The 26,602-nt window shown below is 40.1% G+C and overlaps 1 protein-coding gene across 3 annotated transcripts in view; it reads left to right on the top strand.

The window, feature by feature from the left end:
* The first annotated feature begins 1,312 nt into the window (after positions 1 to 1,312).
* SPIN1 (spindlin 1) overlaps positions 1,313 to 26,602 on the top strand; it is a 56,900-nt gene continuing 31,610 nt past the window's right edge. The window contains exon 1 of one of the 3 annotated variants that reach the window (XM_084305687.1): positions 1,313 to 1,359. The gene's annotated coding sequence lies outside the window, so the exon portion shown is untranslated. Of the gene's footprint in view, positions 1,611 to 1,997; positions 2,562 to 26,602 lie in introns of those variants that run through there. The other 2 variants (XM_084305685.1, XM_084305686.1) reach the window with 2 other exon arrangements.

Genomic DNA, 26,602 nt, shown 5'->3' on the forward strand with positions numbered 1-26,602 from the left:
CTCTGGGTCCTTCAACGCAAGAACACTCAAATATTTGTATGAGTCCAGAGGAGGGCCATGAAGATGATCAGAGGGCTAGAGCACCTCTCTTATGAAGAAGGGCTGAGGGAATTGAGGTTGTTCCGTCTGGAGAAGACAGCTCCAAGGAGACCTTATAGTGGTCTTCCAGTAGCTAAAGAGGGCCCACAGAAAACCTGGGGAGGGAGTCTTTGTCACCAACTGTAGTGGTAGGACAAGGAAAAATGGCTTTAAACTAAAAGAGTGTAGATTTAGATTAGACATTAGGAAGAAATTCTTTACTCAGATGGTGGTGAGGCACCAGCACAGGTTGCCCAGAGATGCTGTGGATGCCCCATCCCTGGAGGTGATTTGAGGCCACGCTGGATGGAGCTTTGATCATTCTGGTTTAGTGGGTGGCATCCCCGCCCATGGCAGGGGATTGGAACTGGGTAATCTTTAAGGTCCCTTTCAACCTAAACCGTTCTGTGATTCTGTGCCAACCTCTAGTATGTCTCAGTGTATTTCTTCCTTGTATTTAACTCTCTCAAGACTGTGCACGTTTCTTTAATTAGAAAATGATGGCCACTGTAAGAGACGAGAAGCTTGCTGCCCCTATTCTAGATGTCCCTGGATTTAACACTGATGGTTCGGTAGATGAGACTTGTCTGGTAATTTCCAAACAACTGCCTTGACAGTTGCCACAGGTTTTCTCTCAGCTGCCATCTCAGGTGTTGTCCTTCAGTGTAATGAAGACAGAAGTGGGGAGCACCAACTTAAGCTGGGAGTCATGAGTGAAGACTGTGTTAAGAAAGTTGTCCCTAAGGCTCTTGCTGCTGTTTGTCTGGGATTTTGGAGGTGCACCCCTGCTCCACACACACACACGCTGTTTTCCTCCCTGCTGCGTGGAAGCAGAGGAGGACACTTGTAGGGCACCCTGCCGAGGGACCCGCTCCGCCATCCCACGAAGCGATGCCACCACTCCTCCGACACGAAGGCAGCTTCACTCCAAGCGCAGCCTTCGCCCTTCCGAGGTCTCCTTGCCCTCCTCCCGGCACCGTCCCCCCCACCCGGGGGGCGCAGCGGGTGCTGGGTGGGGGGGGGGGAGCGGAGGCGCCCAGTAACAGGGGAGCAGGGGGCGGTGGGCGAAGCGGCCGCGCATGCGCGCTGCGCCCGCCAGCGGCGGGGCGGGGCGCGGCGCGCTCCCTGCGCTCCTGTCGCAGTTGTGTCGGCGCAGTGCGCCTGCGCGCCGGCGGGGCGGCCGGGAGGGAGGGAGGGAGGGAGGGAGGAGGGGCGGCGGAGGGCGGGGCCCGGCCCTGTTTTGAACGGGCGGCTGCGGTTGGCTCACTATTTGGCAGGAAGGTGAGCAGGCCTCTATCCTGCCGGCTGCGCTGGCGTAGGCAGCGGGGGGCTCCAAATGTGGCAGAGCCGAACAGGAGGAGGCGGCGGCGGCGACGGCGGCGGCGGGGGGCAGGCGAGACAAGGGGAGCGGCCGAGCCCGCTGCCGCCGCGGAGGAGCTGAGCTGAGCGGCGCGGCGAGGCGAGGCGCGGCGAGGCGCGGGGGGGCGGCTGCAGCAGCGCTGGCACCCCCGGGCCGCCCGCCCCGGCGGCAGGTGAGCGAGCGGGGGCGAGGCGGCGGCGGCGGCGGCGGTGGGGGGGGGGCCGGGCCCAGTACCGGGCAGGGCCGGAGGGAGGCGCTGTGCGGGGAGGGAGCCGCCGCCGCCGCCGCTCCCGGCCCGGCCTCCCCTCCCCTCCCCTCCCCTCTCTCCCCTTCCCCTCCCCTCCCCTCCCCCGGGGCCGCCGCGATATGCTCGGCCCGCACCCTGCCCTCCTCCCCGCTCCGCTCCGCCCCCGGCCCCGCCGCCGCCACCGCCACCCTTCCGTGCTCTGCGGCCCCGCTCGGCGCCCGGCCCCCGCGGCGGGGAGGGCGGGCTGTGCACCCCCCACCCCCCCCCAACACAGCACAGCACAGCACTGCCTCCCCTTCCCCTTCCCCTTCCCCTCCGCCGCCCAGCCGTTGCACTGCACCGCCGGGCTGGGGCCCGCCGAGGGGCCGCCCGCACGGCTGCGGCCCCCGGGGTAGCGGGGGCGAGGCGCCCCGAGCGGGTGTGTGAGTGTGTGTGTGTGTGTGTGTGTGTGAGTGCGGGGATCCTTTGTCTGCTGCCGCTGTTCCCCTCCTCCCTCCCTCCCTCCCTGCCCTCGCTCTCCCGGTGCCTCTCGCGCTCTCCTCCCTCCCTCCCTTCTTCCTCGCCCTGCTCCCTCCCTCCCTTCCTTCCCCTCGCTCCGAGCGCTGCTGCAGCTGCAGGTTTGTAAATACTGGACCAACACACGCACACACACACACACACACACACACAACATGGCTGACGCTCGCCCTGCTCCTCCACCAGGCTCTCCGCCTTCTCCCTCTGTCTCCGCCGCTTAGCCTCATCTCCGATTAGGCTTTTGTTTCTTCCCCCTCCCCACCCCCCTCTCCTTCGTCTCCCATCCAAAAAAAAAAAAAAAAAAAAAAGGGAGGAAAAACAATTCACCCTCCTTATTGCGCGCATGGCGGGATTTCAAGGGTAAGGATCCTCGCTTTGGGAGCTTTCTCCTTTCGTTTTGCTGTTTACCACAAAATGAAACCTGAAAATCAGAAGGGGTTTGGGAACCTGGCAAGGCCGGGGGGAGGGCAGGAGGGGAGGGGGAGAGCTGGATGAGCCCCGCTGAGAGAGGCTCGATTGGAATGTGCGTATCATTTTCGCTTTTTGGGTGGGGGGAGGCCGATGCACCAAAGTGCTGGCACAGACGAAATACTGTATTACACTTACAGAATGATCTAGGGCCATTTCTTTCGTTTCAGGGTGTAGTTCAGTGTAAGGTATCAACTCGGTACAGTCACATTTAAAAGAGCTGAACTAGTTGGATCAGAACAGGCATTGTGCAGATAAAAAACAAAAAAAAAAATGCAGCACAGGCTTTTTGTGTTCTGTTGCATTCCCTGTATCATCTTGTCAATATCTCAAATAGCTGGCAGATCATGGGGTACAAAACTGGAATTAACGCTTGCCAGGTCTTTGTGCTGCTAGTTTTTTATCACAGATTAATTTGCCCTTGTGATGACAATAGCAAACTGAAGCGTTTCCTTTTTGTTAAAAGGCGCACTCCTGCCTTCCAGCTTCCTTTTTTGTTCAAAAGGCACGGCATCGTGACTTAACTGAGCTCCTGAGCTAAAACAAGACAGCATGCTTCTGACCTCTCCTAATGCAAGGCAAATGTTCAGTTCGATACCCCTCCCAACCTCAGTTATTCAGAGCACCCCCTTATGGCTTCGATGGAAACTGTTTATTTTACTGCTTTCTTATGGCCTAAAACCAAAATAAGGTAGTTTGCTGGGCACATCTGAAATGACCTACTGTGAACAGATTTATATCTAGGATGTAACTGTAGGGAAGAATGGTGATGATGCAGAGGTGGATGCCTCCTATTGCTTTCAAGACGTGTTATTGTCACTCGCAGTAAATGTTTCATTCTTCAAAGGTTGAAGGCATGGGATTTATTCAAAGCATATGCATGTGGATTGCCCCGGCTTCTCTTAATACCTTAGCAGTGCCCTAAAGTAACAAATGTCCTAGCTAGCTCTGTCGTCTTTGTCTACTTGGCTTTGGAAGCTTCTAGTAGAGAAGCACTGGGATGGCGTAGTCATACAGCTTTTAACTGATACATAGTTACTTAATTCTAGGGTTACAGTGTAATACATATAAATACTTTTTAATTTTGTGACTCTTCTCACCTGCTTTTTCTATCCATGTTAGCAAGTGTTGATTAACGGGCATGAGTAGAAAATAAATTGTAGTAATGAGTTTACAACAACGTAAAACTTGAGTGGAGTCATCCAAGTTACAAGATCATTTTGGAATGTGTATCTACGTCATGGCTCCTGAGCCAACTGTAATACTCAGATGGAAAAGTCTGAGCAGAAGTCTGTAACTTGATATATCATTAGTTTCCTACAGCAGTCAGTTACTCTTCTTTACATTTAACAACCTGTTCAAGAAAAGAATTTTGGTAAAGCCACTAGAATACTGTACTAGCAGTAAATAATCTGTCGTTCATTACAATAGCCACTAAATATTTTGGAGTCACCACTCTTCTGCTAGTAGTGTGAGATGGTACCAAAGGGAAACTGAGGTATGCAGCTCTTCGATCTGAATAGACCTTTGGGTACTTAAGCCTGTTCCTTAGGCTACTGAACAAAATGAACAAAATAAAAATATGCTGTCCACAACCCACCCATTTAAGGATGGATATGGATTGAAAAGAACCACTTAGTTGCATTTCTTATTCTACTTAGTTGCATTTCTTATTCTAGTACATTCTAGTTTTGCTACGAATTGTTTTATTGTGTAGAACGCAGCTACGATTTGTTAGCCTTATTGAAGTTATATATTGTTTATAACATCTTTGCTCTAAGTTGGAATTGTTCTTTTGTGTGATACCTGGAAGATTTTTCTTCTGTCTTTTTTGTGTTGATGATCTGGTCAAAAATCAATATTGTTGCTTTAATAAGTGTCCCATGATGAGCCAATCTAGTTCAATAACTTGCCAAATCTTTGTGTGTTTGGTGCTTCTAAGTGAGGACACTCCAGTGTTTTTGTAACTGTGGGTAACACTGGGCTATTTTTAGCCAAATTAAAAACTAAGTATTGGTAAAACCTTCTTTTCCAAAACTGTTCAGTTGTTCATATTGGGAAATAAACCTGAGGAAAAAGTCAGTTAACTTTGATAGTTTGCTTGCTACTGTAGAAATGAATAGTCTTTTTTTTTTTTTTTTTTTTTTTTTTACAATAAATATTTTTCAATGAATCAAATATGTTGTGATGCAGTTTCTGTGAAATTACCAATTAAAATGTAAAGTCTTGAAGGTAACAAGTACTTCTAGTTGATCTCATGCTTCAGTAATTCCTCTGTATTATTTTGATCCATGTGTTCTTCCATTGACTTTTTAGCCCGTGTCATCCATTGCCAAGATTCACTTTTTGACATGTTGAGATCTGTAAACATCCAGCTGATGCAATAACTGCTTTAAAGTGTTTTTCTTAATGTAACACTTTATTTGCTTAGTGTTTAGCAAAGGAAAGAATCTCACTAAGAGTATATTTCTGAGGAAGCAAAAAGAAAAGGCCAGTCTTTGTAGACTTTAAGGTCTGTTGCTGTGAACTTTTGGTGCTTTCATTTTGTTTTTCCCTGCTTGCTTCCCTCTTTTTCCCCTAGGTATTAAGTAAAACTTGATTTCCTGCTGGTAAGGCATCAGAATGTGCTTTTTTTTTTTTTTTTTTTAAATGACTTTAAAACTTATTTGATGAATTATTAAAAAAATAAAAATCTTTAGAAGCTGTTAAATGAAGCTGAACCAAAGGAGAAAATTAATTGTTATGGAAGGGTTATCTTTTCTAACATGATCAGATAGCTTGCTTCTCATATCCAGTGTGAGAGAATTTATACATATAAAAAACTAATATATATATTTATATAGTTTGTTTTTCTCGTTTTCCTTGCCTGACTACTCTCCCAAGTTTGTTAGTTTTATGATTGGAAGTCATAAACATGCTGATGTTTCTTGACACTGGTTTTCCTTGTAAGTACTTTCTGTATATCAAGATGTGTCCCACTTGCTATGCAGATGCTACTTAGATGTCAGCATACCACATGACTTAAAGGAATTTGGAACGTGGTATAAATGTTCAGACCACTTCCATCTGTATCTCTATGACATGGATAAGTGTTGAGTTCCTCAAAACAGTGTAGTTAACTAACTTGCAGTTATGTATGAACGGTTGATTCTTGTGACAGAGAGGGCTACATCATTAAAGCAGTTTTCAAGTGATGGTGAAAACATTTAATTCAAACAGTTCTTTCAGGGTGTGGTAGTGGTTGGATTTTACTTCCTATTATAGCGTAAAATGTGAATTCGCTGAAGGCAAGCAGAATTTAGGAGGTGTTTTGGTTTGGCTATTAGGTTTCTGTACATGTTTCTGGCTATTAGGTTTCTGTATGTGTTTCTTTTTTGTTTGTTACCATGTTGTAAAACTGCTGTAAATCCATGCTACATGAGGTCTGTTTTGACATGCTTACTTGGAAATCTTATTGTTGTGCTTCCACAAACTGCTGAGTTAGAAGTTGTAGTCAGTAACTGTGGTGACTAAATACTAGCTAATTGTATTCGGATATTTGCCATTATTGCAAGGTGTTTGAGAGGTTGGACTACCTTTTGTGATTATTTTTTATTTTTTTGCGCTCTGTCTATGGAATAACAGTAACTGATATTATGCTGTAGGCACAGGTAGGTAGGTTATTATAGCCTTTTTGTTAAGGTCAAGTTCATAGGTTTTTTTGATTGCTTGGTTATTGCTTTTTGTTGTTGTTGCTGTTCATTTGTTCCCATTACTGTTGAATGCTTGAATAATATATTCAAGTTCTTGAGCTACAAATAGTGGTCAGAGATTATAAGTCTTTTAACAGTAGCTGTATGGATTTCAATGATCTAGTAAATAATTACCTATACAGAATGACAGTTGAGCTCTAGATTTTTCATTTCAGATGTTAGTTTGAGCAATACTCCGTTACTGTGTTCTCTATTAATTTTGTGTTTATTCTGACATTGCTAACAGTAGCCTTGTACAGGGAGAGTATTTTTTTATCATGGTCACCAGTTGCTGAGCCCTCTTGCTGTGTTTGAAGGCATCTCTCTTTTCCTTTTTCACTTCTCGCACAGCTGTATGTGTATACTACTTTTTGATCATCTTGCAGCTAGCTGGTAGTCCCCATTTGGCTGTGCCAGCTACCCCAATTGAAAAGCCTTGGGTTCAATCACTAGTGATAGTAGAGTGCAGTAACAAAACAATTCATGATCCTTTTCCCACGTTGTTTTTTTTTTTTTTTTTTTTTTTTTTTTTTCTCCTTTCTTTGATTTAGTGTTAAACTGTTGCGGAGCCAATCTGGTGAAGTCTCAGACCACATGTGTCTCCAAGTTTGAAAATGCTAGAGAATTAAAGTGCACTTGTAAAATGTGTTGCTACATTTAAGGTCAGAGGTGGGTCTTTCACCCTTTTGGTTTAAGAGCTTTCCTAATTGTTCAGAGGTAGTCTTGTATCATGAGTAACCCTGACACAGTAACCATGTAACTTTGGGAGTAGCCTGTTAAGATAACAGTTCCCTGGGAATGTGTACTTCCAGTGTTGTTTTTTTTCCCTATATGTTATGCTACTTGTCTTTTTTTTTTTTCCTTCCTAGATGCCTGTTATAGCAAAGCAATTAATGAACACAGAATGATACTGACTTTCACCTGTTTTAAGATTACTCTGCTGAGTTGTAAAGTATAACATTACTTGGTAGTTTCATGTCTAACATTGGTGCTGCTGCTATGTGATACTGCTCTGCACAGATGTAGTCAGTCATTTGTTAAATAAAAAAAAGTAGGGGTTTAGTACTTCTTTTTGGTAGTGTTAATTTACTTGCTGTGAAGCATAGAAAGCTGTTCTAGATGATCTATGGTGATCATCCTGAAGGCTGCAAAATTTCACCTATATACACTTTGACACCCTTTCAAAAAAATCAGATTACTTTTTTTTCCTTTATTAATCCAATTTAAATCTAAAAATGAATTTTACTAGATCATGTTCTCTTACCCTCAGTGGGTGAAAACTGGAAGATTTGTTGGGTTTCTCATCTGGTATTTATTAAAATCAAACAATTATGTGTTGCAAAACCCATTTTACTACATTTGTATGTATGTTCCCCATGCAAAATTCTTCACCAGTGTGTTGAAAAAATTAGCTTAAATAAGGGGTATAATCTTATATTTGCTGTTGAGGTTTTTAAGTATGTAAGTTTCTATCATTTTAGATTTAATTTAGGTATTGTGAGCTAAGTAGTATAGAAGAGAGCATATTCTGGAATACTTCCTTGGTGACATTTCTGCTAAGTTCTCTTGGCAACTTTTTCAAATACCTTGAAAAACATAACATCTGCTTAAGTTCATCACAGTGTTAAGGTCTCCAGTAAGCAATAATACGTACCTATCAGATACTGATGAACATCGTGCCTGTTCTTCTTTGTGTCTGTAACTTAGTCACTGGTCTTCGATTTATATGCTCCAGTTTTCATTGTAAAAATCTTTGGAGGGTAGACAGACTCTTTTTTTCTTTTTTTGGTAGGAATGATACAATGAAAATAAAGCTTGGAGGTCATGTAATTTATATCTTCTACTCACAAGGCAGTTGGCTATGTCTCTAATTCTGGACAGTTGCTTGCCCATTGTCTTCTGTAATAGTTTTTTATGCAGTCACATGAATAGCAAAGTGAAATCAAAATGGGAGCAAATACATTAGAGATTAATTTACTACCTTTTCAAAATCCTTCGGTTGCAGGGAGCTTTATTAATGGGCATAATAACTTCTTGTTCATTAATTGCTTTTGGAAGATCTTTGTCTTCATCTTGAAAAATGACACACGAATTTGTTAATGGTTGTTTTGCCATCAGTGGAGCTGCAGCTTTGAGAGATTTGATCAGTTAAACTGAATGCTATGACAAGAGTATATTCAAAAAATAGCTTATCAGAAAAGTCTGTCATTCCCTGATTCAAATAATTAACAAAAAAAAAAAAAAATCATTATCATAAGTTCTTCTAGAGTTAAGGAATAGGCAAGGATTTGATGTGACAATGAACGAGAGTACTGGGTGCTTGTGCCTGATGTCATGTTGGTAGATGGAGCTTTCACAGGGGCTGTCCTCAGGGTCATAGTCTCTCTCTGCTGCTGAAGGGAGGAGAAAAAGTCTTCTAGGGGTGAATAAGGACAGAAGTCTCTTTTAGTCCCTTGACTGCAGGAGTGTGTATCTTGGGGTGAATTATGCCTGTCAGTATTCCGCACCTCCTTTTTTTAAAAAAAAAAAACAAAAACACAAAAGAGTATTGTTAGTTGCTAGCTCTAAGGCGGAGAGGGAAAGCAACTTTCCAGATCATGTGTTGGCCTAATAATTTAAGTTTGGGGGTGGGATTCACTCCTACTCTCTGTTTTACCTGTATTGGTTTGTATAGAGAGGATCATGAGACAATTTTTTTTCATATCACTAGGGACATGTGACTTTTACTTTGCATCCATTATTAATACACTTTAAAATAGTAATACCTTCCTGCAAACATGATGGAGACAGGATGATGAAGGAAACTCATTGCATTACAGATAAAAGTTTTAGGGTACATGCAGGAAGGATTTATATGAGAGGGAAGTGATTGTCCTGCTCTACTCTATGCTGGTGCGGCCTCACCTCGAGTACTGTGTGCAGTTCTGGGCACCACGGTACAAAAAGGAAGTTGAAACTGTTGGAGAGTGTCCAGAGGAGGGATCCAAAGATGGTGAAGGGCCTAGAGAGGATGACATACGAGGAGCAGCTTGGGTCACTTGGCCTGTTCCTCCTGGAAAAGAGGAGGCTGAGTAGAGGCCTCGTCGTGGTCTACAGCTCAATAAGGGGAGTGGAGGGGCAGGAACTGATCTGTTGTTTTTAGTGACCAGTGGTGGGACCCGCGGGAATGGTGTCAAGCTGCAGCAGGGGAGGTTCAGGCTGGACGTCAGGAAGAGGTTCTTCACCGAGAGGGTGGTTGCACACTGGAACAGGCTCCCCAGGGAAGTAGTCGCTGTACCAAGCCTGTCTGAATTTAAAAATCGATTGGGCTGTGCGTTTAGTCATATGGTCTGAATTTTTGGGTAGACCTGTGTGGAGCCAGGAGCTGGACTCGATGATCCTTGTGGGTCCCTTCCAACTCAGGATATTCTGTGATTCTATGAAATGTATTCATTTGAGATGTTTCTTTTATCTTTGTTCCCTGGGTGTATAAAAGTTAACTGAAGGAGAAAAAGTAGTGGGGTGAGATTCTTTGTGTGTAAACATCCTAGTTTCTAGTCATGCTTAGGCCTCTAGCTACGTTGCTCGGAGACAGTATGTTTGAGTGGAGTGGGCACACAGCAGGGACCAGCACGAAAGGCAGAGGAGTAATTCCCTATTTTTGTGTGCACCCTGTTTATCTACAGGACAGGTTTCTAGGAAGCCTGTCTTGGTTTTATGGGGATGGATACCCTGCCTTTTGAGGTGGTGTTTTCATTGGTCTTTCCTGTCTTTCCTTTTCTGGATTTCTTTCTCCCCATGTCTGATAGTTGTGTAGATTTGATCTGATTTCAAGCACTAAAGGTCAAAAAATTGCACAAAAAGGTGTGTTGTGTTTTTTTTTTTTTTTGTTATTATCAATGCCTAGACTGTTGTAAAATTTCAGGAAAAAAGGCATAATTATGTGTTTGTTAGTTAATCTATTTCAGGTCAGACACAAAGCTTTCTGCAGAGACTACCAAGCTAACAAGAAGAGAAAGATCTATACCTACCTGTTGCTGCAGCTGAAAGTTCTTGCTCTGAAGTCCTATCTTGATGAATGTGCTTTCTCATTTCTTTTCCATTTGTGCAATAAAGTAATTACATACACAGTAAAGTAATTTCAATGCCAGGATATTTGATGAGAGCTTATTATCCAAGTCTAAGAAAGGAATGCATGTTTTCTGTGAGACAAATAAGGTATGGTAGGGAATAAAGAGTACTTCAGAGTCACTTTGTTTTTAGGGGCTTGACTTCCTTCTTACCCTCATTTTTCACCTTTCTACTATGACAGGACAAGAATTAAATGTTGGAGGCAGCTGTTTTTGCTTGTCTGTAAAGGCAGTTCCTCAAAGCCAAGCAAATTTATTCACAGGCAGTACTTCCAATTTTAAAAACATTTTGAATTTCAATTCCCAAATAAAATTATCTTGCTTCTGTATTGAATTGTGTCTTGCATTTGTGAATAACTTCTTGATAGCATTTACAAACACCTAATTCTACCAAAAGCCACAAAGGGAGTGTTGATTCCCAACGAAATAGATACTGTGCTTTGGGAGGGGAGGGAGACACCTCTAGAAAGGGGGATGAGTAGTTGGTGTACACTGAGCTACAGGCTGTTTTTGACAGCTGAGTTTAAGTGGATTCCTTGATTTTTAGATTAGTTTTTCTAATTTCTGAGCAAAGCTGTCATATACGCAAACTCTTGCAGGTATTCTCTAAAATACATTTCTTCCACAGTTCAGTGAATGACTTTTCACAAAGCAACTTGAAACATTTCTACAGCCTTTTAAATACTTCAAGATCCAATTAGCTTAATGAGTGTGCAGGTAGCAGTTTCAGATCTAGCTCTTTGTGTATTCATCTGCCTATTAAAAAGTATGAGAATTAACCTGTATGAGGTTCGATCTGTTTTGATTTCCTCACTGCTTTTGGGGAAAACCATTACTTTCAGAATTGTTTCCCACCTTCCTCTTTGCAAGCTGTCCTTCCCTATCAGCTTCGACCGTTGCAGGATGTGGTGTGTTTTCTGCCAAAAATCTGAAAGATCTGTATATAAACAAAGAAAATACCATGTAGTGTTCTAATGCTGAGGGTTCTCATCTTTCATACAAAGAAAATAAATAAAACAGTATAATCAACAATTTAATAAGTTCTTATCATACCTTTGCTCATTTATCCTGTGTTGATTTAAATATTTAAGTAATCAGTATTGGAGATTTCTTTTTTTTTCTTTTTTTCTACAGCTTTACTGCTCTTCTACAAGTAACAGTTTTTATTTTAAAGTGCTGTTCTTTCCCTGACCCTACAATTTTATCAGGGTTGGGAGGAAGAATGCGCACAAAAACTAATGTATTTAGCTGCAGCTGCTAATAAAATGCTGAATTTTGTTTTCAGTGCCTTACCATTACTACACATGACAACTTTGACAATCATTGTTTGACAATCATTGCAGCTATTCACCTTCTAAAGCTGATAATCTGTTTAGGTTGATATTTATAATAACACCATAGAAGCAAAGTGAATATTCTGCAGTTGGTCTGAAAAATAACATATCATTGGTTGCCGTGGCAAGAGTCTTGGCATTCTTACCTGCAAATGCGTTCACTTAAGTGACTTACTGTTCCAATGTAAACAATTACTTTAATGTATTTGCATGAGAACTGCTTTTGGCTAAGTTAAAATGGCTGGAGGTGAAGAAAATAGGTAAGATAAATTCAGTTCATGACTAGTTGCTTATTTTTTTCAAGATGCAAATAAAAGACAAGAGATACTTTCTGGGAGTCCCATTTCTTTTTTCTCCATTTCAAAGATAAGGTAAAACTGACTGCTGATGATTTAAATTGTCTAATCATGTCTGTAAGTTTTTCTTTGAATCAGGCATGTAAGGAGACATTTTTTTCTTTTTTTTTTTTGCACTTTGACTAGCAACTTAGGATCTCTGTATTGGTGTCATGCAGCAGCTTGCAAGATGTTAATATTTACAGTAATTTTTAATGACATTATCTGTTCATTTTTTCTGTGACAAGAGGAGGCTTTTTGAGTCCTGATTTACCCACTGTCTCTAATTCATTAATTCCTTTCCTTTCCCCAACTAATTTTAAAAGAAACAGACTTTTAATAACGTAAGGGCAGTCAATATTTGGGTATGACAGATACTCAAGTTAGTGCCCCTGATGCATTCAATGGTCTGATATGATTGTAGTTACAATGACTTTGATTGTGGGAGAAGTATAGGCATGCATGTCTCAAATCCAAGAATAAAGAGGCTCATGGAACAACTTGTCAACTTTTGGGTTGTATATAGAGGTAATGCATTGTAAATGCATTGTCCCTCTTACCAATTATTTTGCAGCTGTATCTTTTTTAAGTGCCAAATTATTATTTATTTGTCTATCCTTATTCGTTATTTAGGTTGAGGTTTGTAGCAATTAAATTTTGACTTCTTTTAATTAATGCTGTGAATAATAGCTTGTCATGATAAAAATTTCAAACATGCATTAATTTTGTCTACTTTTAAAATTGGTAGATTAGTTGCTGTAGCAAAGATCTTAAATAATGTTACATAAATACTTGACTTACTATCCGACACTGATGTCTTCTGACACTGAATTCTAGCTCCCTCCAGACTGGTAATCTGCTACTGCTCATCTTGGGTAAAGTGATTATGCTGTGTGTAAATTATAAAACAGCTACAGAAGTTGAATGTAGACCCTAAGAATCAAAAACTTCTAAACCTTGGACTGTCATTCCTGAAAGAAGGGAACAAAATATGTTCTTGGTTGAGGACCTTGGTGAATAAAGTTGTAGAAGGCTTAGGGAAAGTTTCAACTATGTCACCAGAATGTTTGCTCTAAAAAACTGGTGCCACAAATTTTAAGGCTGACTTAGGAAAACACTTCAATTACGCTTATTTTAAATTCAATGTCACAGTGGCTTAGTTCAGTACACCTTAGAATCCAAATGCATTGGACTTAGAGGTTCTCAAAACACATGTTAAAGACAAATTTTTTACTTACAGTCCACTGGTAAATCAAAGAGCTTGAAAGTGGTCTGTGATACAGCAAGTCTGTTTTTTCCATTCCTTTATGTTATGGTATCGAACTTATATTCCTTCAATGTTGGCAGTAATGTGTAGCAGCATCTGCTAGTCTGGATTGTTGAGAACTGACTATTGGACACTGAAAATGTCAGTGAAAGATCAAACAGTCTCCAGAAGAAATGTGAACCCAAGAGTTTGATTTACAATGATTAATTAACATAAGACTAAGTGTAGCAACTTACAGTCCATTATCTTCCAACAGCAGGGTTAACTATGTTTGCCCTGGGCTTGCTCTTCAGAATGCCTGGGATATCCTTTTGACTAGAGCACATTTTAGACTTGGAGAATAGCAATTAAACCTACCCGTCAAACAAAAGCTAATGACTTAAGTAGCACCTTTGAGGAGACACTTAAACAGAGAACAGGGAAATGTCTTTTCAGACAGGCATTTCCCTCTCTGATTTGCAGAGATCTGTCGTTGTAACTGTTAACCAAACCAACCCGAGTAAACTTGCTTACAACTGTAAAAAATGAGTTAGGTCAACTCAATCTGTAAAAGAATGAGTAAGGACAAAATTTGCATTATACTACTAGAAGTTGCATTTACCACAGAATGAGTGCGAGTGCATGATGATTGGCAGCACCTTATTACAGTACACATACCCTGGGCAGGGGTTGTTTCTATGCGTATGCTGTTGGGTTCGGAGGAGGAGGAGGAGGATGGCCTATCCGTAATCAGAAGCTACAGTACTTTGTATTTACCATGATGGTAAAGTGTGCAACTTAAGGCAATTACGTGGACATGTAATAGCTTGTTACCTTGATGCCTATACATGTTCTTGCCCTGTGGTTAAATGCAAGGTAATTTGAAGTAGGCTGAACAATTAGGAGTAATTTATGATTACCTTTGGGTAAAGGGATCCAGGGAAGGTTCTCATGGATTTGAAAAAATACACAGTCTTTTCAAATTGTTGATAGGAGCATTGCCTTGTAAGACTTTATTTTTTTTTTTAATATTAAAGGCTGTGCCTTTATTAAATGATCAGTCAGTAGAGTTGGAACATACGCAAGGCTTAGCAAGTAGTTCTTCATTGCCATGAAGAATAACTGTGGGATACCTTAAAAGGTCCACTGTGCTTCAGAGTCTTGGCATATTGTGCAAAGTCACAAGAAGAGCTGAAGTACTGGGATGAAAAGAAAGTCATATCTTTAATATTACCGAGTGATAAATTTTACCACTTTTAAAGCTAGCTGGCTAAACTAGCTGTTTATATTGGTTCCATACTAGAACAGAAGGATACTGAAATCAAACTGTTAAATTCCTGTTCTCCTAATTCTTCTGTTGGCATAGACAAATCATTCCAGAACAAACAAAAGTTTTTGCTTAGCCAAACTGCTTGAGGAGAGTAGAGTATGGATTTAAAAACTCTAAAAATGCTCTACGATTGTGTCTTCAGTGTTCTGGTACTGAAGGCATGCATACTATTGCAGTAATGGGCAAAATATTCTTTGGCACAACTAGTTCTGCCAAAGAATAACTGAAAGTTTTGTATATAGAAAAGTGTTACGCTTGTTTTTTCCACATCTTAAAAGGGAACAGACCCATAGTTAGTTTTTTAATTTAAAATCCTCTATGTAGTTTCAGGTGGAAATTCAGTTTATGTTGATGAGTATATTCTGTTGGTTTAATTAAGCTTTTGTAAGCACATTGGACATTAGCCTATTCTTTTCACCCTTTTTAGCTCAATTCCTGTTGATAGTGGAACAGCCAGCATGCATGTTTTTAATACCAAAGTTCAAATCAAATTTTTGTGATTTTTGTGTTCTGTTTTGGTATGTGTTATTTGGATTAATATTGTAAACAATGAATTCTTCGAAGGGCAGAGGTATAGCAATATGTCATTCAGTCCCTTAGCCAAGTATTGGTGTGATGTTGCTGATGTGGTAGGCAAGTCAAATAAGAAACCATTATGTTTAAATCCGTTTGATTTTAGACAAATATATGGTACCTGGCTTTACTGCAGATAAGTCCTAAAAGCAGACTAAAACTCTAAAGCTTTGCAATATGTTCTCCTGGAGAACTTAACCCAAAGAACTAAAAGTTATTTATGAATGTGTTCTTAAAGTGGTAGTCATATAGTTGTCCTTTCTCCTGATACCTGGGGGGAACTGCAGAAAAATGATTTTATTTACTGTGATATAAAACTTCAAACAGTTTGTCTTTTTTTTTTTTTCCTCATTACTTTTTGAATATGTAACTACCCATTCCCACCCCTTTTTCCTCAGGAATTTCATTCTTTAATGATTTTTGTCACTTTAGTTTTGTCAGTGCTTTTAATTTTTTTTTATGTGTGTGTTGATGTCTGTCTTTGAAGAAAAATCCTGTGCCTATAGTGAATGGTAACCATCAGCGGACATACTGACAGCATGTCTGGTTTAGTGAAGGTTGTTTGCTGTGGTCAGTTTCTTACAGTCAGCCAACATGACTTGAGGATAGGTACTTAAAGATTGGATAAAAAACCCAACTTCACCAGTTACAGTGAAAGTAATACAAAAAGGCTACAAGTCTTTCTTGGCCTTTTTTGTCCTCTGAAGAACTCCAGGGACGAGTAGAGCAGCACATAATTACCATAATGATTTGATCAGAGGTTCCTTAAGTGCTTATAGTTTATCTCAAGCCCAAAACAGTGTGAAGAGCCTTGATCTATGAACTACTGAGCTGCATCAGCCACAGTGAACATCTCTTGTTAGGTGCACCTGTCAAGGAAAGATCAAGAACTTTGGAAAACAGATGAGCTAATTTCTATGTAGCAGTACTGGTCTGAATAATGTATCTTCTCTGACTTTTGTGTGAAAAAATGTTGAAAAACAGATCAAGCACATTAAAAATACACTTTTCTTTCAGTGAAAGCCAAGTTAGTTATCCCCTTTCTGTCCTTCTTTATCCATATTTTTAAGTCCACAAAAAGAAAAATCAGCTGGCCTCTGGCTAGCTCATTTGGTAGCAGAAGATTCTGGGGAGAAGAGGAGTCAGTCTTGTGTATCTGCATTTACAGTGCTGTTGTGAAGATCACTCAGTTTTAGTATACGTGGGTATATCCGCATTTGGCAGTCTGCATGGTGTGCAAGTTCCTAAAGTTCAAAGGAATGCATTAATTTGCTGACTATACACAAGACTGAATATGTAAGACTGAATACGTAAGTTTTTTGTATTACTTTGACTTCAGTAATTGCTATCCCTAATGCATGAATAAGGCTACAACTTGAAAAGAACTGTGCTAGAATATTTTACAGACAGCTTAATGTTCACGAATTTTATGGAAGCTTAATATTTCTGAAGATTTCTACTAATATCTGCTCTACCAACAGATGATTCTTCCTTTTATTAGTTAAGTGTTCTTCCCTGACCAGTTTCAATGGCAGCATCAGCCTCTAGTGGTTTGGAAATTGTGCAAGTCTGTTTACAATTATCTGTATGGATTTCTTGCTTTCTGTTGAGCTTATATTAGCTATAAGTTATCCAATGTTTTAACATTATTTAGGAAACAGATCTCAATAACTGATAGTGAGTTGTCCTATGTCTTGAACTGTTTTGCTGCTTAGAGTTAGTAAGCTACATTTCAATGCTGCCAATTTGAGGGCTGAGAGGTATCTTTCTTATCAACTAATATCATTTAAAACTTGTGAGGGCAAAAGAGGAATTTCATTGCTGAAGTTCATTGGGATAATTTACCTTGACTGTGTTTGTGCAGGTATTAAGATACACTTTAAAAGAAAAAAGGGGGAAAAAAAAAACACAACTATATATGGTGATATTTCAGGTGTTTGTGTGCACCAAATTTCTGGACTGGCAGTTTTTCATGAACTCATCATTTAAAAATACTACCAGTATTTTAAAAAATTACCGTATTTTTGCTCCATAAGGATCTGTTGCAATGGTTGCATGTTCTTTTGGGAAAATAAATGTTAAACCTATTAGAAGTATTTTTTTAAACATAGTGAGATATAGTGGGGGAGTTGTATTGAAACAAGTGGCTGGCTATTGCAATTTACATCAGTGGATATCTGTAAGCCTTCAAAAGTTCCTTGCGTAATCTGCTAACGTGTCTTTATAGGTGTTCCATAGAAAATCCAAATGTTTAAATGTTTAGATTATTAAAAATATCTGTTTTATTATAACAGTAAATCTTTCACTTAGAAGTAGTTAGCATGGTTGGGATATGACAGTAAAGCTTGTGGAACACTTTGGCGGGTGGTAGGTGCTGAATATATGGGAAAATGCAGTAAATCAGTTTCTCATACTCTTTTCAGGAAAGAAATCTTATTGAATAGCCCTGTACCATATGAATTAAAAAGCAAAGCAGCTCTCACGTTGATTTGAAAAAGAACAAAGTCACTTTATTTCATCAATCACTTCTTTAAATGAAAAACATTGTTTGCTTTAACCTGCTTACGGAAGCTGTTAAGTACCAAAAATAAATTATGGTTGTGTACTGAGAGGTAGTTTTCAGTAGGTTGGTTTCTTCAGCTGTTGATGGTTCTTATAGACATAAAATGTACCATGGTCTCCTGGGCAGTTCTGATAAACAAACCATGCTTAGCACATCTTCTGGGATTCGTTTTCATTCATGTTCCATTAGTGATACAAAAGGTAAAATGGAAGCATGCTTACAAAATTTGACAGAAGATTTTTGGGCAGCATACTTCCTTAAAAATAAAGATGGAAAATGTATAGGAACAGTATAGAAACACAAAATTTAGAAAGTATGGGTTGAGCTTTAATCAGCATTCTGTCAAATAAAGAGATTAAAATAGATGGCCTTGAAGACTTCTCAAAATGGTCTGCTTCTCTAACGTGCTGTTTCATTATATGCTTTACAGGGAGGGGGAAAGCACTTACCTGTCTGTGAAGCCTTCAGCATACACAATAGCTCAGAAACATCTGGAAAAACTATAGACTGGTAATGCAGACATCTTTAGGAAAACTGTTGCCTTGTTTTTATATAAGCTGGTAATCACTATTTTTAGAAACAAAAGAAAATGCTGATAACTGAAGTAAAACTCAAGAGTTCGGTCAATTACTTGCTTTTTTGTTAGGGTATGTGTTTGTTTCAAAACAAGTTTTTTTAATTTGGTGATATGGCGTGGATCATTTTGTTTACTGTAGAGGAAAATGTTATCCTGCCCCTGTTTTTAAAACAAAACAAAGAGTCTTTCTTAAATCATATGAAGAGAATTAAACAATGTGATAAATTAGTCTTAGGATAGCCAGGATCATCATATTCTTACTGTGTTCGGACTGGACCACTGGCATATTAGTAGAATTAGGTGTTAAGGCTTCTAATGGAAGAAATAAAATTCACCAACTTGTTAGTGAAGTCATAACCCAACTGCTGGTGTCCTGGAAAATTAAAGGAATAGGATAGATTTGTTTTCTAACAAATATTACATTTTTTTCTTGTGTTATTACAGCAAGGCATATCCTCTAACTCTACCAGTATGACAAAAAAAAAAAATCTTACAGAAATAGGATTACATTAAATCACAATGTTACCTTTTCATGATTTCATTATACTGGGTTAGTAGCACACCTCAGCAGTGTTGGTCGTGGAACTTGATTCCAGCCAGCTCTGTGTGTGAAAAGATCTGTAATGCACTGGAAACGGAGAATATTAAAAGATATGATTGCACAAGCTGAATGTTAAAGCTGATGGTCTGGGGAACCTTTCAGCCTCAATATTTATACCTAGAAAAGTTAGCTTCTCTTCTAGAGAACTAGCAAGATCCAACTTTGTGACTCTTTTGTAAGGAGATGTAGCTCACATGACCAAGGCTGAATTACATTATAGTAATCTTTCATTTAAAAAAATAAAAATCAAAAATCCAATGCATTGCTAATGGAACTAGTTAGCGTGAGGAACTGTGTTTCTGAAGATCTTCTAGAAATAGCTGTATTAGTAGAGAAGATCAAGAATGATTTTGGAATGCTAAGATCCTACTAAGTGCATCATGAGAGGTAGATGCTGAGTTGCTGGACAGCTGGGCCAAGTGTTTAGTGTGGTGTTCACAGCTGGAATGTTTGGCTTTTAGAATGGTATTAACAATGCCTAAAGCATTTCTTAATACCATTTAATTAAATAAAAATAAAAAGTGGTTTTGGTTGTCACAAATTGTGTGCCTGTGTGCACTGTTTCAAGAAAGCAAGAACAATAAGCAGGTCATAGAGTCCCAGAAAGGTTTGGGTTAAAAGGGACCTTAAAGACCACCAGGTTCCAACCCCCTTGCCATAGGCAGAGACACGTCTGTCTAGACCAGGTTGCTCAAAGCCCCACCCAGCCTGGTCTTCAACACATCCAGGCATCCACAGCTTCTCTGGGCAACCTGTTCCACTGCCTCGCCACCCTCTGAGTAAAGAATTCCCTCCTATCATCTAATCTAAATCTACCTTCTTTTAGGTTAAAGCCATTGCAATGAGTCCTAACGCTGCACTCTCTGATAAATAGTTCTTCTCCATCTGTCTTTAGATACTTGGTCAGAAAGAACAATGTTAGGTGACTGCCTCCCATAGAAAGGGCAAGGGACAATTTCTCTTCTTCCCAAGGTGGGAACAAGAACAGATTTCCTGTTGATCTGCAACTGACAGTCTTAATTCACTGACTTTATAAAACAGGAAAACTTTTATCTCTTTCACTAGAAATGTTGACGATCTTACTAATTCTCTATACCTAAAAACTGTTGCTTGGTTAGTGTATGTGAAGTGCTTATGTGATAATCACACTTTAACTTGTTTTCATCTGTTCTAGTTAAATATTTTCTGCTTGTAGTGCTGTTCCACCTTTCAAACCTGTAAAGTGAAGATGTCATCCTGAGTTACTAGTATAGTTATTTTGCTGTAACCAGTAATGTATGTATGGATACGTGTGCTTAAAATTCATTCTTACCAGTGATTTTCATTAGCTCTCTTCCGAAGTGTTTGCTCTGAATGGTTAGGATAGCTTCTTTTCAGTCACTTTAATTCATCAAGAGATAAAGGCTGATGTGATTAGGGCTAATAAAGTGTTATTTGACAGCACTTTGCTCCTTAACAATATTAACTCATTTTGGTCCATTTTGCAGAATTTGGTAAAATTACACTTTTTAAACAGGAAGGAGATGTGAAAAACACTTCCAAATTCATTTTGTTTGTCCTTAAAGTTGTGACTCATAATTTAAAATCAAAACTATGAGCCATTGAGTTCTATGCATTGTAATGAAAAATTATGTTGGGATTATCTAACTATTTTTTCGAATACTATTTTGAAAGCTTATATATATGCCTATTCTTCTATAACTTTAAGAGAATATGTGTAACTGCTTGCATGTGTCCTGCATCGTGCAGTAGCATGGCTTAAAACTCTTCAATATTTAACTGAAAGTGATCTATGACTTGTCAAGTATCAGGTTAAGTTTTTGGTCAAATGCGGTTCATTATTAAGATTCACTTAAGGTTCGTTATTATGATACACTGCAATGAGTGTGACTTAAGAGCTGAATGAACGGAAGAGAAGAATTAACAGAACTTCTGTTATACAAACAATTTATGAATGAGGGTGACATTGTGAATTGTCCTGGTTTCCGTTAGGACAGAGCTAATTTTCCTCCTGGTAGCTGATAGGGTGCTATGTTTTTGGATTAGGGTGAGAAGAGTGCTGATAACATGCTGATGTTTTAATTGTTGCAGAGCAGTGCTTACACCAAGCCAAGGACTTTTCAGCTTCTCACTGTCCTGCCAGCGGGCAGGCTGGGGGTGCAGCAAGAGCTGGGAGGGGACAGACCCAGGACAGGTGACCCAAACTGGCCAAAGGGGTATTCCGTACCGTATGGGGTCATGCTGAGCAATAGATAGGAATGGGGGGGCCGGACTGCTCGGGGATAGGCTGGGCATCGGTCAGCAGGTGGTGAGCAATTGCATTGTGCATCACTTGTTTCGTACACACTATTGTTACTAGTACTGTTATCATCATTATTGTTATTTTTCTGTCTTAATGAACTGTCTTTATCTCAACCCACAGGCTTCACTTTCCCATTTCTCTTTCCCATCCCAGAGAGGGAGGGAGGAGGGTGAGTGAACAACTGTGTGGTGTTTAGCTGCCGGCGGGTTAAACCACAACAATTGTAACTGATACTTCAATGGGTGAAAAGAGGGAGGAGAATCTGATTTGAAAACTTTGCAGAAACATGTTTTCTCTAACAAAAAGATGGAAAGACCAGTATTCAGCAGTTGGTCAGAACTGGTTGGTGTAAGATTAGAGATTTAAAATTGTTTTCACTTACTGCATTTTGGAATTAACATGGCATGCTGGCAGGATGGTACTGTGGTTGGTTGGTAAGTGATGCTACAGAAGCTATATAGAATTCTGTGGTACTGCAATTCTGTTTATGCTGGAAGCTGCTTTGTGTTTAAATTTGGAAGTGTTTTTTTGGAATTGCTTTTGTTTGCCCAAGATGGACCATTAAAGTTTGCTCCTTTTAATGCTAGATGTATGCATTAAACTAACTGAACTTCTAGGAAAGTTTCAACCAAAATTGCTTCTTTGTCTTCATGATGATATAACAAAGAAAAATATTTTTTTCCTGGAGAAACTGTAGCCTTCTGGATCTTATTTGACCTTTTAAATAAGAGAGGTGTAACAGGATTATTCAAGAGTGTGTGTATATGTGTATATATATGTCTTTGATAAGGACATGGTGTTATTACTAATGAAAAAATAGTGAACTAGTAATGAAGAACATCAACTCTGAACAATTAAACAGTGAGCAATTCCTGTTCATGCATATTTAGCAGTGACCTACTGGGGTTTGGCAACAGAGCTCTCTCTAAGTTCTTACATATGTTTTCTTTCTATCCAGCATTGTGTGGGATGGGTAGGATTGTGACCATAATTTGGGAGTGTGGCATTTGTTGTGCTGCTGAAGACCAGAGAGGCTTTGTCTGTTTGTATTCTCTGTTCTGCTTTGTGTGTTTTTCTTTTATTTTAATAGATTTGTTTTTGACTGAAATGCAGGTTTTCTCAGGGGTGATGGCTAAAAGTTATTTGTGACAAGTAGCCCTCACTGAGAAAACCTAAACCCCCGGCAAGCATGTATTATAACCAGCTTTACAAATAGGCTTAGACAGAAAAAAATGCTGCAGTGATTCCGAGAGTATTGGTGTGAGGAACTATGTAAAAAAAAATCATGTGTGTGTGTGTGCAAATATATAAATATATCAGTATATGCAGGGAAGAGTGGAATCTGTAGGGAATAATACAGGAAGAGGGTGTAAGGCAGTGCTTGGGAAGTAAGGTCTTTAAACCATGTTGAAAAAGGAGTGAAAAGCTTGTTTTGCTTGCATTGAACACGCTTGGAGTGGTAGCTTTAGAAACTATAGTGCAACAACATGTTTTTGACAGATAAAGAGACCTAGGCAATCTGGAAGGATAACTGATGCGTAATGAATGCGGAGAGCCAGGCGAGGTGGGTGCTGACAGTGGCAGAGACTTCTTAACCTGATACTTTCAATAGAAGTGCTTCATTGTACCTATACAGTATTAACAGGCCTTTCCGTTATGCAATCATTAGGGCTTATCTCACATCTCAAACAGCGTTATCATTGTACTGAAAATACTGTGAACTGTGAGAGGAGCATAGCTCTAGAGAACATGGCAAAAATTAGCTGTATTTTTGTGTTCAGAGAAGTACAGAACTGAAGTGCACAGCTGGGCGATTTGTTGGACTTAGGGTTACTGTAAGTGGGATTACATCAGTCTGGTAGCCAGTCACTATTGGGGTTCCACAGTAAAATGGGGCTCCATTTTAGGGCCAATCTCCTTTAATCTTTTTATAACATTATAATGAGTGGTGTCTGTTCCACTCTGCCCTTACCTCAAGTACTTGTGCGAAGTTTGGGGTGCCACAGTATGAGAAGGACATAAAACTATTAGAGAGTATCTAAAGGAGGGCTGCGAAGGTGGTGAAGGGTGTACAGGGCAAGACATGTACGTAGCAGCTGAGGTCCCCTGGTTTGCTCAGCCCAGAGCAGGCTGAGGGGAGGCCTCATGGCGGCCTGCAGCTCCCTCACAAGGGGAGCGGAGGGGAAGGCGCTGAGCTCTGCTCTCTGGGGACTCTGAGACGGAACAGCATGGAGCTGGGACAGGGGAGGGTCAGGCTGGGGTAGGGAAATGTACCCAGAGGGTGGTCGGGCACCGGGACAGGCTGCCCAGGGCAGTGGTCACAGCACTGAGCTGGTGAAGGTCAGGAGACGCTTGGACACTGCTCTCAGATGCATGGTTTGGTTTTTATGTGGTCCTGTGTGGAGCCAGGAGTTGAACTCAAAGACCTTGTGCGTCCTTTCCAGCTCAGGATACTATATGATTCTGTGATGCTAGAGTGAAGCAAATCTAATGGGTGCAAGACTTTGCTATTAAGTAAGAATTAAACAAATATTAAAAGCAATGTGTTGTAGCAAGTACCAGGAATCCTACTGGGGGGCGGGGGGGGGGAGGGGAGGAATTGTATTGATTTAGCAATGTAACGGGAGTTACATTAATGTAAAGAGTAACGGGAAATTTTTCCATAATCTTCTGTAGAATAAGAATTGCGCTTTACACATTTATCAAACAATGTTTTGTACACCAAAAAAGTCAAATTTAATGTAGGTGTGTCCAGGCTTGTTTTCTTTTTTGAACTTCATAGATGAGGTTCAAATACTTCCACAGATATTTCACAAGTACACAAATACTGTGTGCTGCTTCTTGTCTGTGTGTTTAGCTTGGATGTTATTTGAGCATTTTCTTCATTACTGTGAAATATGAAAGTAAGTAAAATGTTTATCTTGGAGTTTTAGTAGTGAAGGCCACAATTGTTCATGTTGCAGTTATTACGTAACTTTATATGTTGTAAAGCAAATAGCTTTATCAGTTTTCTTTGATTGAAAATGTCCTGGGGTTCTACTTCCCACTTTCACTTCAGTTTAACAGATCTTACTCCTAAGAGAATCTGTAGTAGCATCAGGCAATTAAACACATAAAATGACTGATATGTGACCCAAGTCAGAAGTTTAAACCTAAAATTTATGTCCAATGATATTGGTGTCAAAATTTTCACTTGTAATTATTTTGTAATTAAATTTTGATGCTGCATAATGTGTAGATGACACATACATAAACATCAAGGTTCTGCTTGAGAACACGATGAGTTAAGAATCTTTCTGTGTTAGGTAGCAGAGACATCCAATTCTATTCTGTAACTTCTGGGTGGCAGTCTGTCTAGGGTAACTGCTAATTCTGACACTGCTTTGTTCTGAATGTCCAGTTATAGTGCTTTCTAAAAGTGGTCCTTTGACCATTATAAAGTCAGCATGAATATAGAGGTGTTTTTCTAAACTGCCCTGTTAACAAGTTACCTCTTAAAATTATAGTAAATTCCAATAAATTCTATGCTTAATCCTTTATCCTCTGATGTTAACTTCATGCTAGAGTAGAAAACTCATAATGCTTGTTTTGTTAAGCATTGACCTCCTAGCTCTGTAGACATAGAAAGCAGGGTTTCATTTTCGTAACTGCACGCTAAAGCTTCCTGCACAGTGGTATCTTGAACTACTTTGAACAGAGATTGGAGGTTTAATAAATAGGACTTTTTTCACATTACACTGAAATTCTTACTTGACTTTATATATAGGAAACTTAAGATGATGTCAACCAGAGGAACCTTGGCAGGCCTGTGCAATACTCATGCAGTTCAACACAGCCAAGTCCAGGGTCCTGCACCCGAGCCAGCGCAATCCCCAGTGTCAATACAGATTGGGTGATGAATGGATTGCAAGCAGCCCTGCAGAGTTGGCTTTTGGGAGGTACTGGTGGATGAAAAATTGCATATGAGCTGGGAATGTGTGCTTGCAGCCCAGAAGGCCAATTGTATCCTGGGCCACATCAAAAATATCTAGATGATCTTTCAGGTTCTTCCCAACACAAACAATTTTTTGATTTTTCAGATGCTTCCAGGCATTTCTTTGATGGATCAAGCTTCAATTTCTGCTTTTGTTTGCTAAGAACCTTTGGACAATTTGTTCTAAAGGCTTTTTACTCCCCCACTGAAGACAGAAAATTCAAGCTGGTACAACCTAAAACTTGGTAACGTTAAAGGTAAATACCAGTTCTCTTGTGATGTGTTCAAACATACATAAGCCTACTTGAACACATGACTGAATGTTTTAAAATATTCAGTCATCCACATAAAAGTGTGTGCAAAGGAATAAAATCCTTCATTTGGAAGGGACCTTCAAAGACCATGCAGTCCAACAGTCAGACCTCTGCAGAGCTAACCAGAAGTTAAAGTATGTTATTCATGTCTGTTGTATATCCAAATGCCTCTTGAATGCTGACAGGCTTGAGGAATCAGCCACCTCCCTAGGAAGCCTGTTCCAGTGTTTGACCACCCTCACGGTACAGAATTTTTTCGTGCTGTCCAGTCTGAACCTCCCCTGGCACAGCTTTGTGCCATTCCCATGCGTCCTGCCATGGGTTCCCAGGTAGTAGAGGCTGGCACCTCCCTCTGCAATTCCCCTCCTCAGGTTGTTGCAGAGGGACTTTGAGGTCACCTCTTGGCCTCTGCCTCTTCTCCAGAATGGACAACCCAAGTGTCCTCAGCCTCTCCTCATGTAACATCCCTTCCAGACCTTTTACCAGCTTTGCCATCCTCTGGAATACTGAGAAAAAGGGAAAGAAATAATGTGAAGTTCACGTGCAGTAGTACTACAGTGCATGCTGGGCTCATGTGCCTAAATGTTGACTAATTTTAGCTATCTATCTGTACTAGGTCTGGACTGTTTTTTTTTGTTTGTTTGTTTGTTTGTTTTTTGTTTTTGTTTTTTAAAGTTAAATGGATCTGAGGTACATGTGTGTTTTCACTGGACAGATGTGCATGTAGCCATAAGGCTGTGACAGACAGCTCACCTGCTAGTCGCGTCATCTCAGGACAAATTGTTTGACAAGCTTAATATTCACTGGTTTTGCTTGTGACCCACTCAATGAAATCTTTGATATGTATAAATGCAGTGCATTTCGTGCAAACCCCTTGGAACTACAACTATTGTATATCACTTTTAGAGGCTCTTGCATTTTTAAGCCAGAATCCTACATTCATGT

This window comes from Netta rufina (genome assembly GCF_964035555.1).
Source record: "Netta rufina genome assembly, chromosome: Z".
Taxonomy (NCBI): Eukaryota; Metazoa; Chordata; class Aves; order Anseriformes; family Anatidae; genus Netta; species Netta rufina.